Genomic DNA, 14346 nt, shown 5'->3' on the forward strand with positions numbered 1-14346 from the left:
TAATTCACATATGGCTTATTCTAAAGTTTATGTTGCAAATGCTACCAATTTTGCTTTAGTAAGTCATTCACCATGAAGGTCATTCCTGGGATGACAACTTTTATTTCAGCCTGGTCTCTAACCCACAGACAGCCTTGTTTTGGGAATTACAGGGCTATAATTAACCCTGAAGCAAATTGAAATATCTGTGCTCATTCCACGAGATGTGTTTCAGCTGTAGAATTCCTCCCACACTGGTGCCCAATCTGTGAATTTTCCAAATACTCTTGCCAAAGAATGAACATAAGCCTGCAATAGACACAAGGAGAGGAAAGGAAGTGAATTTAAAAGTTTAATGAGACTTAAAATAAGTTAATTGTGTTAAGAATTTTATTATTATTAAGATTATAATTATTTTGTCATTTTGTCAATTGCTATTAAACATTTTGGTTGTTATTGAAATGGACAAGGAAATAATTTTTATTATTTAATTGGATTTATTTAAGCTTCACAAATACATACTAAAAAATTTGAAACAAAGATTTCAAAACTAAAATAAAGCATGCACGTCAAAAATATAGGATTCTCATATGGATAAATGAAATAGTAAAGCAAGAGAATGTTAGTTTATTAATAATCTGTTTTAAATTAATAAAATCAAAAATTAATTCAAGATGGGTTTGTTACCCATGGGATACATACTATGTTTTATACCAGAAATATATTTTTATATATACAATATTTTATCCCTGACCTAATATCTATGATGCTGGCAAGTTACAAATCATTTATGTTCTCATATATTTTTTAAATATATAGAGAGTTTTATATAGCCTAGAGTGGACTCAAAATTTCTTTGTATCCCAAAGAGGCCTTGAAGTTGGGAGACTCTTACAATGCTCCCAAATGTTACAATTACAGACATAAACCTACATGGCCTAAATATGTGGTAATGGACTCTAACCCAGGGTATTTTTTTTTTGCATGCCAGGCAAGAAATCTGCCACCTGAGGCACAGCTTTAGCCCAAATATACATTTTGAATTAAAATTTAAAAATGGACATAGAGAAAGGGAGCACATACTTGTAGTTCAGAGCCAGTCAGTAAATGTGAAAAAATGACAAGGGATCACTACAAGTCACAATCAATCAACCACAATGATAAATGAGAAGAAAATAGAGGAAAAAGAACTTTAAGGAAACAGTTAAGAAAATAGAAATATAAGGTTTGTAGTATCTAATAATATATTAGATATATTTTATGATTATTACTGTATCATTTAAGATGATGGTATTGAAGAACTCCGATGACAGTGACTCATTCTCTAGGGAACTGACAGACCTAAAACATAAGAAACAATGGCACACAGGAGAGGTGAGAGAAGCAACCTTACTGTTACAGAAGTGATGTACGTTGTTTCCTCTTCAGTCTATTTTCTCAAGATCCTCTTTGTGTCAGGCACATGTTGTACACTGGTCTTCAACCATATGTAATCACTGTTGCATTCTATAGTCCAGCGTTGTGAGACACACCTAGCTTGAGTTAGACCAAAAGAGGCTGAGAAGAAAATCAGTCAGGCGGAATTCTGAACATGAGATAAAACATGCAAATGGGACAAGGAAACTTAAGAGCAGGTTATAGTGTTCAAAAGACAGAGGAAGAGAGATAATTGATTCAAACAGCATTGGGGGCTTATTCCACTTCTGGTGAGTCCAGGTAATATAAAAGTATTGTTGACTGAATTAAATATTCTTTTTTATTTTCTTTTTTCTCCTTTTGTATTAAGAATTTTTAATAAATCTTTTTTTTCATTTTATATAGCTATCCCTGTTCTCACTTCCTCCCCTCCTCCTGCCCCACCTTTTCTCCACCCCACCTCTTCAGAATGAGTAAGGTTTCCCATGGGGAGTCAACTAATTCTGACACTTCACTTCTAGGCAAGACCAAGGCACTCCCCCTATATCTAGGTTGACCAAGGTATCTCGCCAAAGAGAATGGGCTCCAAGCGCTAGGGGTAAATACTGGTCCCACTGCCAGTGGCCCCACAGACTGTCCAAGCCTCACAACTGTTCCCCACACTCAGTGGGCTAATTTGGTCCTATGCAGATTCCCCTGCTATCAGAGTCAGTGAGCTCTCACTAGCTTGGGTCAGAAGTTTTTGTGAATATCACCTTCATGGCCTTGACCCGTCACATGGCTCCTTCCTCTCTTGGGCTGGTCTTAGCTTGGCCCAGCATTTCGCTGTTAGATCTCTGCATCTGCTTCCATCAGTTCCTAGACGAATGTTCTATGATGACAATTAAGGTAGTCAACAATCTGATTACAGGGAAAGGCCAGTTTAGGTGTCCTCTCCAATGTTGCTTAGTGTCTTAGTTGGGGTGGAATCTTTGTGGATTCCTGGGAATTTCACTAGTGCCATGTTTCTTGCTAGCCCTTTAATGGTCCCTTGATCAAGATACCTCTTTCCTTTCTCTCCTTCACTCACCATTCTTCCTCCTTCTTGAGTATCCCATTCTTTCATGTTCCCCTTCTCCCTCCCTTTCTCCTCTCTCCTTCTCTTCTCACCCTCCTTAGTTAGAAGTGATGGAAAAGAATGATGGCACAATCTGATGGCAAAGGTTTTATGATCAGGTTCAATATTAATAAAGAGGGTCTCAGTGAAGCTATGTGGACATAGCATGATGTGTTATATGCATATTTAATTATTATATAATTTAATATGACATTTTAATTTTTTTTTATTCTTAGCTGGGCAGTGATGATCTATGTCTTTAATCCCAGTACTCAGGAGGCAGATTCAGGCAGATCTCTGAGTTTGAAGACAGCCTGGTCTACAGAGAAAGTTTCAGTACTGTCAGAACTACATAGAGAAACCCAGCCTCAAAATAAATAAATAAACTAATTAGTGAATGAATAAAATCCTTGATAAATGAGTAAAATCCTTTTGTTCAATCATATTTTTTTTCAAATTTTCCTTATATATTTTCTTGTTACATTTATCTTTTCATTACAAGAAAAATGCACAGAGAGGCAGAGAACAGAGAGGCATGTAGGCTTTTGGACATAGTCAGGTGATATGCTCATATATTTTTAGCTACCCTTTCTCTCCTTTTTATACTAATTCAGAGAATAATTCTAACTTTATCTTTGCACATTGTGTGAAATCAGCCATTTTTCTATTTTACCTCATGTCCCTTTTCGCATCCTTCAAGTATCATGATGTCCTCTTATAATTGCTATCCTGTTTTTTATAGGTGGATATAGTATCTCTTCCTAATGTGGCTTATTAATTAAGTCTCTCATTTTTGTAGTACTGTTGCTGCTCTAAGCTTTCCCTTTAAAGTTTTCACCTTCGTTCCCAATCCTGCACCCTACACATGCTTTCCTGAGTAGCAGCACCTTGATCCCACCATACTCCACATTCTACTGTTGCTATAGTGTAGGATGAATAGCCTGACAGGCTGGGCAGTCTTAGGTTTCAGTTAAATTGCCTTCTAATATCATTTCCAGAGTTTTAATATTCTCTTATTTCCCCATCCATGAAAGTTATATTAAATATATCTCTAGATATAGATGTAAATAGATGTATCAGATGTGCTAATGTTGTGTGTAACATGGTCAATTTGTTTTATTAAAATAAATTCATTGAGTTATTCATAGCACCCTTTTATCATGTTTTTGTTGTCAAAAGACTGAGTTTTTTTTTATGCCAACTGAGACACAGTTCTAGTTTGATTATCTAAACTTCATTAAATTCTTTATATAACAAATGAAGATTGAAAACTCTAGTGTGTTGTGCTGTGGAACCTTTGATAGGATAAGTTTTAAGGAGAAAAAATGGGTTCTTATTGGAAGAAGACATGCTCCTTTCCTGGATTCCAAGATTAATTATGGCTAAACTAATTTGCCTTTAAAGAACAAATTACTAACAAGCATCAGTGAGAAGACAGAACACATTCAAATTTAGACTGATGTTTCTCTATAAAGGATAGACTACTTTCATCATCTAGAGCTATGCCTTAATATCAGGTGCATGACTGATAATCATATGTGGTTAATATGCTAATGTTGGTTTGTCAGATAGAGAAGTCAATGTTTCATGGTTACTGGCACAACATATTACTTACTGTGTCCCAGAATGGGTTTTATGGACATCATTCTTCATGCTACAAGTATTCCTGTGAAGAAGGTATAGACCAGGGCTTCATTCTCTTTCATGGCCATTATTCCATTTTGTAACTATAATTACAAATTAAGATTTCTTTGTATATTGAATATTTCTCAATGACAGAGAATCTCTCAATTAGAGATAATGACCTACATTCTTGACTTTAAATCAGCCTAAGCTCCTAGTATTTGAATTGCAGGCAGTAATTTCAAGACTGATCATTTCAATAGTGTTCCTTTTCTTAATAGATACAATAATCTCATTTTTTAGTTAAAAATAAATATGGGTTTTTTGTGTGTATTTTTCTTTGATAATCAACATCATATTTAAAGTAATAGTTCTACTTTGGAGCACCACTCATCTGTGCTAGATGAGACTGATTAATTTTAGATAACAATGTCAGAATGATGACGTGAATGATTTGACTTTTTCTCTGTATATGCTCTGATTTATTGAGACCAAAAAATTACTCACAATTTTAAGATCTGAATATTCTGAAAGTAATAAAAGAAAAGAAACTGTTTTCAAAGAATAGACCTTCGGAATGGGGTAAGAAAATAAACAATGCTTGCAGTTGTTTAGACTGAACTAGAGACTTATAAGGACATCTGAGTTTTGCTATCCCCTGAATATTGTTAGGAAAACCCTGTATTATTGGACTGGATGGCAATATCTCATGATGATACTTACTACAAGTGTTTCCCAACAATGTTGGCAGTATCTTGACAGGTGTTTTCAAGAAATAGGGGTGTTTTAGGCCAAATTATATTATTTAATATCTTTTGATTGGCAGTGAATTATGTTATTTCTTAATGATTTGGGGGTTATAACTGAATTATATTGAAATAAAAGTCTGTCTAGTGAATTGAGAACAAAGTAAGAATTTCTCTAGGTTTGTACAGGACTTTAATTATTAAAGAAAGAAAATATTTACTATTTTGGTTTGATATCAAATATAGGGCATGCATTGAACATCAGTTTTGCATATTATCTTTGTCCCTTGCCATTTTACATATGATAAGAAAACATGTTCCTATCCTTTGTCAAGTAGGTTTCTTTGAATAGACTAAGGAGAAACAAAAGCAACCCCACCAATGCTGCAAAAAGTGTTTTACAAGTAAAGACGACAGCAAACACAACATCTCATTGGACCATCTGTGAACATGTGACCCAGAATATCTCCTGCACATGGTTTTCTTCTATTGTTTCTATAATCTTGCAATCTTTCTCCTATGAATGTTTTAGTTCTTTATACTAGAAATTTTTGTAAACTTTAAGTTATTTATTTTCAGATTATAGACAGAAGAGTTTTAGTTAGTTAAATATTCCTCATCTTGTGTATGTCTAATTGTCTTTCTTGTCTATAATTAAGTTTAATGAGCTTAGGCCAATAATGTATTCTCATTAATTTAGTAATATCCAAAGAATTAGGAAGGTTTATGATTTCATGTGGAGTTGCGTGTGGCAACTTATCATTACAGTCCCAGTACTCAAAAGGCTAAGGCAGATAGATTTCCATAAGTTCAAAGACAGCCTGATCTATCTGTTGAGCTACAGGCCATGTTTTGGTGGCTGGCTCTGCCCCATTCCTTAGTTTTCTGAGAATTTAGCTTCATGGCAGAAGTACTAGCAAGTGCCATGTTTATTGCCACAACTTTGTAGAGTTTCAAGATCCATACCACCACCAAGAAGCATGTCACTGGATGCTCACAAACATCCTTTATGTGTTCGGTCGCAGGACCTTTTAAAGAGCTGCCATGATGGTTTGCTAATACTGAGTCAGGAAGCCAAAATGAGCAATGGCTCTGTTTGCCACCCTAAACAGAGCCTACTGGAATAAAGACAAGATGATTTTGTCTGCATAGAATCTCCTTTTTTTAAGTTTTCTTAGGTTTTATGTGGAAATTCTTGCCAAATATTTGGGTGCCATTTGAAGATGGAAGTTTCTGTCATGACTAGTTCAATAACCATTCAGTCCCAAATAAACACACAGAGAGTTATATTAATTATAAACTGTTTGGCCTATTTGCTTAAACTTATTAATAACTAGCATTTACAGCTTAAATTAACTGGTAAGTTGTATCTATAATTAGCCATGTGGCTTGATACCTCTTCTCAGTAAGGCATTCTCATCTTGCTTCCTTTGCAACTGGCTAGTGACTGACTCTGTCTTTCCTCTTCCCAGAATACTTAGTCTGGTCATTCTCACCTATACTTCTTGCCTCGCTACTGACCAATCAGGTTTTTATTAAACTAATACAAGTGACAAATCTCTATAGTATATGACAGCATTATCCCACAGCAAGCCTCTTGAGGCCTTTAGTGAACAGTAAAGAGTAAACCCCTATTTCTTTCTTTTGGGAGCCCACCGCTCAAAAAGTTTGCCCCATTATCATTTACAATCTCTGATTTTCTTGTTGGCCTTTTGTACCTCAGAAGTTGCTAGAGAATATTTTTTTTTAATTCAATTTATCTGGGCATTGCTGCATTTCCGCTCAATTATTCATTTTCCAGATCCGGAAAGGAGGGGGGAGACAGAAAACTCAAGAATAAACACTGAGATATATTTTTAAGTCAAATTATCCTCTTGTATTAAAGGAGCATTTTCCAATTGCACCAGCATATCTTCATTTAATTCATCCTTGCATCACCACAAACATTTCTACAAATTCGTGACTCATGTCGAAACATATCTCTTTCAGCTATAGCTTTCTATTGTCATTCAGACTCAAGCCCATGAATAGATTGCTATCTACTACTGTGAGTTGTAGGTAAGCCAAGCTTGTTAATTCTCCCACCCCATTACAGCATTGCTGACATTTTATCCCTTTTTTTTTTTTTTTTTGGTTTCTATCTACTAGTCTTAGTGTGGCAGTTATCCAAGCAAGGTGATGATCATATGCCATGAAAACACAACTCAAGATGTAGGGAATATGCTATAGATACACAGATATTTTTCCTTCTTAAACTAAGCATCACTGTGTTAAGTCAATAGAAAATGGTTCATGGAACATGTTCTGTTTAGAATCATTCTGTCTATTACAAAATTATCCAATATCATTATCGAATTTGATACCCATGAAGATGTGAGAATGTTTTAGACCTTGAAGCATTATCCTCTTCATCCATGAAGACAGTTTCAATAGAAAATTATTATTGCCTCGCAAGTGGAATTTTTTTAAGTCAATAATCTCAGCAGTCCTCACTGGGTTTTTATATAGGCTCTTTTCTTAATACCTATACTGTTGTCCCCATAAGAATACTGTGCATAATTTTTCTGTACAGCAAATATTCTGTCTTTCTTCAAGTTGACAAATGTATACAAGAATAGGGAAGTCTATTGTCATGCCCAATCAATATTGTCTGACTGATAGATTCACATGCTTTATGTTTTACAATACGAAATGACATGCTTTCTAAACAGAAGCATTATTTATCCCAGAATACACTCAGAGAAAAAAAAGTTTTTTTCATAGTATATTTTAGCATCCTGATTTTCAGCAAATACCCATTTCAATCTCAAAAGTCTGTATAATTCTATTCTCCCAACTGTATTACAGCCTCAATTAGCTCACCATTACCTAGATTACCAATGGGTTTTAAGTCACAATGTATCGGATTCATTTTACTGGAAGTCCCAGAAAAAAATATTCTCTCACCTCCTCTACTCTGATCATTTTATCTACATAAGTGTATGGTCTCAGGATCCAACCTAATGAAGGCAAATGATCTGACTATTGTATCAGTTCCTAGATGTATAACCACTGCTCCAGGCAATCTGAAACCAGGCTTCTTATTTACATTTTACCTTACAGCTTTCTAAATTTCTCCATCAGAATAACTAGATCACATATTTTGGGGACAATCCTTTGATGATGAAACACAAAGCTCAAGTTTTCTGATAAAATGTCCAAAAAAATCTCTATAAGATCTTTGTTTTCTCCATTATTTTTTTCAACTTCAGAAGGCAAGGTTTTTTTCATCTTACAAATCTCAGGTCACATTCCATTGCTGAGGAAGGTTGGGGCAGAAATTGAAATAGGGACAGAATCTGGAGGAACTTAATGTAATCACTTATTGTTTTATTCCTTGTGGCTTGCTCAGCCTGCTTTCCTTTTTTTATTAATTTTTATTGAGCTCTATATTTTTTCTGCTTCCCTCCCTGCCTTTCTTCTCCCCACTTCAGCCCTCTCCCATGATCCCCATGCTCCCAGTTTACTCAGGAGATCTTGTCTTTTTCTACTTCCCATGTAGATTAGATGCATGTATGTCTCTCTTAGGGTCCTCTTTGTTGTCTAGGTTCTCTGGGATTGTGATTTGTAGCCTGGTTTTTGCTGTTTTATGCTTAAACCACTTATGAGTGTGTACATATGATAATTATTTTTTTGAATCTGTGTTACCTCACTCAAAATGATGTTTTCTAGCTCCATCCATTAGCCTGCAAATTTCAAGATCTCATTATTTTTTTTCTGTGTGTAGTACTCCATTGTGTAAATGTACTACATTTTCCTTATCCATTCTTCGGTCGAGGGGCATTTAGGATGTTTCCAGGTTCTGGCTATGACAAACAATGCTGCTATGAACATAGTTGAGCATGTGTCCTTGTGACAAAATTGAGCATCCTTTGGATATATACACAAAAGTAGCAATCCTGGATCTAGGTTGGTTCCTAGTTTTCTGAGAAATCGCCACACTGACATCCAAATGGGTTGTACCAGCTTGCACTCCCACCAGCAATGCAGAAGCGCTCCCTTTACCCCACAACCTCTCCAGCATAAGTTGTCATCAGTGGTTTTGATCTTGACCATTCTTACAGGTGTAAAATAGAATACCAGAATTGTTTTGATTGCATTTCTCTGATAACTAAGGATGTTAAGTGTCTTTCAGCCATTTTATATTCCTCTGTTGAGAGTTTTCTGTTTTGGACTATAATCCAATTTTTTAATTAGGTTATTTGTTCTTTTGATTTCTCTTCTATGAGGTTCAGTGTGCCTGGTTTTATGTTGAGGTTTTTGATCCATTTGGACTTGAATTTTTTGCATGGTGATAGATATGGATCTATTTTCATTCTTTTACATGTTGACATCCAGTTATGCCAGCATCATTTGTTAAATATGCTTTCCTTTTTTCATTTGATAATTTTTGCTTCTTTGTCAAAAATCAGTTGTTCTTAGGTGTGTGAATTAATATCTGGGTCTTCAATTTGGTTCCATCGGTCCTCCTGTCTATTTTTATGCCAATACCAGTCTGTTTTCAGTACTGTAGCTCTGTAATAGAGTTTGAAGTCAGGAATTGTGATGCCTCCAGAAGTTCTTTTATTGTACAGGATTGTTTTGGCTATAGTGGGTTTCTTGCTCTTCCATATGAACTTGAGTACTGTTCTTTCAAGTTCTGTGAAGAATTTTTTTGGGATTTTGATGGACATTGCATTGAATCTGTATCCCCTTTATCTCCTTTTGTTGTCTGATTGCTCTAGCTAGGACCTCAAGAAGTATACTGAAAAGATTTGGAGAGAGTGGACAACTTTGTCTTGTTTCTGATTCCAACAGGATCACTGTGGGCTTCTCTTCATTTAGTTTGATGTTGGCTATTGGCTTGGTGTATATTGCCTTTATTATATTTTTAGTTATGTTATTTTTATCTCTGCTTTCTCCAAGACCTTTATCATGAAGGGATGTTGTATTTTGTCAAAAGCTTTTTCAGCATCTAATGAGATGATCATGTGGTTTTTATTTTTCAGTTTCTTAATATGGTGGAATATGTTGACAGATTTTCGTATTTTCAAACATCCCTGCATCTGGGATAAAGCAGAGTTGATCAGGGTGGATGATGTTTCTGATGTGTTCTTGAATTAGATTTGACAATATTTTATAAGTATTTTTGCATCTATGTTCATGAGTGAGATTGGTCTGCAATTCTCATTCTCAGTAATGTCTTTATGTGGTTTGGGTATCAGGGTAATTGTAGCCTCATAAAAAAAGTTTGGCAATGTTACTTCTATTTCTATTCTGTGAATAACTTGAGGAGTATTGGTATTAGTTCTTCTCTGAAAATCTTGTAGAATTCTGAACTGAAACCATCTGGTCCTGGACTTTTTTAGGTTTGGAGACTTTTGATGACTGTTTATTTCTTTAGCAGTTATAGGACTTATAGCTAATTTGCTTGTCTTGATTTAATTTTGATAAGTAATATTTATCCAGAAAATTGTCCGTTTCCTTCAAGATTTTTCAATTTTGTGGAGTCCAGGTTTTCAAAATATGACCTGGTGATTCTTTTGATATCCTCCCTGTCTGTTGTTATGTCCCCCATTTAATTTCTGGTTTTTTAATTTGGATATTCCCCCTCTCTTCCTTTTGGTTAGCTTGGATAAAGGTTTGTTTATTTTGTTGATTTCCTTGAAGAACTATCTCTTTGTCTCATTAATTATTTGTATTGCTTTCTTTCTTTCTAGTTTGTTGATTTCAGCTCTCAATTTGATTATTTCCTTCCATCTAGTTCTCCTGGGTGAGTTTATTTCTTTTTGTTCTAATGTTTTAAAATTTTCTGTTAACTCATTAGTGTGGGATTTTTCTAACTACTTTATGTAGACATTTACTGCTGTGAACTTTTCTCTTTACACTGCTTTCCTTCTGTCCCATAAATTTGGGTATGTTGTGTGGTCATTTTCATTGAATTTTCAGAAGTCTTTAATTCCTCCCTTCATTTTTTCCTTGCCCCATTGATTATTCAGGAGAGCATTGTTTAATTTCAATGTGTTTGTGAGCTTTCTGGAATTAGTGTTGCTGTTGAATTCTAGTTTTAAGCCATGGTGATCTGATAACATACATGGGGTTATTCTAATATTTTTGTATCTGTTAAGGTTTGTTTTGTTACCGAGAATGTGATCAGTCTTTTAGAAGGTACCATGAGGTTCTGAGAAGAAGATATATACTTTTATGTTTGTATAGAATATTCTATAGATGTTTGTTAAGTCCATTTGAGTCATAATATGTGTTAGTTCCTTATTTCTCTGCAGATGTCCTCAGATGTCCTGGCTCAGGCCTACTCCCTCAGAGGTCCCAGACGTAGGCCTGGACCTGCAGAGGTCTCTTGTTTCTGCCTACTCCCTCAGAGATCCCAGATTCACACCCAGAGCCATAGAAGTCCTGGCTCAGGCCTATTTCCTCAGAGGTCCCAGACTCACATTTGAACCTGCAGGGGTCCTGGCTCAGATCTACTTTCTTGAAGATCTTAGATTCATGCCCTGACCCACAGAGGTCTCTGGCCCTGGCCCACTCATTCAGAGGTTGCTCCTGTGGAGTCCACTGTCTCAGGTCTGCTCTGGCCCAGGTTTCTGGCTCAGTCCTGCTCCTGTGGAGTTCAGTCATCCCCTCTCTATTCATTTTTACTTGAACTTCTTAAATATGATTTAAATGCCTCCACCATACTCCTTTCAGCTTCTTTTAGTATTTTGTCATTTTCTTTGAGACTTACCATAATTTTTTTTTCAGAAATCTGTGGGTTTTGACAAATTCAAATTTAACCATGATTCTAAAGGTAGTTAGTGTAGCTTGGATTGGATAAAATATATACTTGGTTCAATGCTATAATCCATTATAACAGGGCATTTACTTTTTTTCCTGTTACTATAGATAGTACTAGCCAAAGGACATTTGGATTAATGCTGTTTAATTTTTCCTTACAGAATTAGCAATCCTAATTCATTCAGACTTAGGGCATCATTTCTAAATCTTCTTGGTAATTATTCCTGCTATGAACTACCACACAACTGCAATTTCATATCAAAGGTACATCCAGAAATCACAGGTATGTCCATACTTCTCCCCTTATCTTATTTCTTCCTAAGCTGCAGTTTAATTTAGGGTTACTTTCCTGATGTTCCTCACAGAACTATGGAGTTTGCAGCGTAACTCTCGCTTTCAATACCAACTACACATACAGCGATCTTGACACCATCCTCACCCCTGATAGTAATTGCAAAAGCCAAACGGAAAATGAATTGAATCAGTGGACGCATACAGAAACACAAAACACAAACCAAATAAACCACGTTTCCACTGGCTGTTAGTGTCTATAACGACAGAAATGAAAGGGAAATACAGTGTTGTGGATTTTTTATAATGTTTCTATTTTCGTTTTTTAATTGATTTTTTGAGCTATACATTTTTCTCTGCTCCCTCCCTTTCTCTCCCCTCCCCTTCTACCCTCTCCAGTGTTGTAGACCTTAACATTGGGCCAAGTCTAGGATTCAGCCAATTTAAACTGCACTGACTACTCTCGGGAATGCTGCTAAAGTGCAAGACCACGTTTGGTTTTGATGAGATGTTAGTAAATTCACAGAACTTCTTGAAAGTAGTTGTGCCCATGGATATACCTTATTAGAACAGAAGAAAACACATTATGGAAAGCAATAGGACTTGTGAAGCAGAATTAAATATTACCAGTTCTTCTCATTAACATTTATTTAAAGGATGATTTTAAGGGGGTTGGAAGAGAACTTGGTTAACAAGCTACTTGCTGTTCGAGCAGGCATATTTGAGTTTGTTCCCCAGCATTAAAGTAAAATATCATGTATGGTGGCATAAACTTGTAATCCCAGTGATGGAGAAGCAGAAATAGGCCAACCAGAGGGACTTATTAACCAGCCAGGCTTCTCTACCTTGTGAAGCCTGGACCCTATTGAAACAATGTACCTCAAAACAATAGCAGAAAAGTATTTGGCTCCTGAAGAACACTATTGGGCCTCTGGAATCTGTAATGCATACAAATGTGCATACACTACTTCATACTGAATTTTCTTAGTCAGAAAAGAGGAAATCTAAAGCTGGTTCATTAAATTGTCAATTTGTGAGATCTGTGCAACTGCAAATAAAGCCAATCATCTCTAGTATCACATGAGTAGATGGGAATAAAGTAGAAGGCATTGTGATGTATAGGACAAAAATATTTTGAAAATGGTCATTACACTCAAGTTAATAGGCATTATGTCACTAAGCAAGAGTGTAATGCTGTTAAGACTATGAGTTCAAGCTAAAAATAGGAACATGCAATATTCTTTCTAGCTAGTAAGGTAGAACATGGATGTCAACACCAAATCTTTTAATTTAATTTGGCTCCACACCTTCAATTCAGAATCTGTCACTAAAGAGGGGATCTACAACCTTCCCAGGTGAAAGAATATTTCAAGTAAGATTCTAGAGATAGGCTCTGGGTACAGAGTGGATTGAAATCCTCTCTGGTGATCACTGAACTAAAAAACTCACACAGCTCTTAGGACAGATCCTATTAAACTGACAGAAGCAAAATTCTTTTTTTTTCTTTTATTTAAATTTATTTATTTATTAAGGATTTCTGCCTCGTCCCCGCAACCGCTTCCCATTTCCCTCCCCCTCCCCCGATCAAGTCCCCCTCCCTCATCTGCTCGAAGAGCAATCAGGGTTCCCTGACCTGTGGGGCTACTGACTGGGAGAAGATCTTCACCAACCCCACAACTGACAAAGGTTTGATCTCCAAAATATATAAAGAACTCAAGAAACTAGACCGCAAAAGGCTAATCAACCCAATTATAAAATGGGGCACTGAGCTGAACAGAGAATTCTCAACAGAAGAACTTCAAATGGCCAAAAGACACTTAAGGTCATGCTCAACTTCCTTAGCGATCAGGGAAATGCAAATCAAGACAACTTTAAGATACCACCTTACACCTGTCAGAATGGCTAAAATAAAAAACACCAATGATAGCCTTTGCTGGAGAGGTTGTAAAGAAAGGGGTACACTCACCCATTGCTGGTGGGAATGCAAACTTGTGCAAAATTCTTTAAGTAGGCCTTGCTCTTCTGCCTTAGACACCTGTGGTATGTTGCTGTGTAGTAGGACAAGCGACGGGCTGTGTCCCACCGCCCAGCTAGATTATGCCCCGAAATAACAACACACAAATTTTATTCATTTAAATACTGCCTGGTCCTTTAGTACCTCTTATTGGCTAACTCTTACATATTTGTTTAACCCATCTCCATTAATGTGTATCGCCACTTGATTGTAGCTTACCAACAAAAGTCTAACCAGAGTCCATCTCAGAGAGGAGAGCCACGGCATCTGCTGCACTTCCTTTCTTCCCAGCATTCTGTTCTGTCTACTACACCCACCTAAGGGCTGCCCTATCAAAAGGCCAAGGCAGTTTTCTTTATTCAACCAATGAA

Source organism: Microtus oregoni, unplaced genomic scaffold (assembly GCF_018167655.1).
Source record: "Microtus oregoni isolate MIOR12 unplaced genomic scaffold, Mior012 000035F_ref0000213, whole genome shotgun sequence".
In the NCBI taxonomy this organism is placed as follows: domain Eukaryota; kingdom Metazoa; phylum Chordata; class Mammalia; order Rodentia; family Cricetidae; genus Microtus; species Microtus oregoni.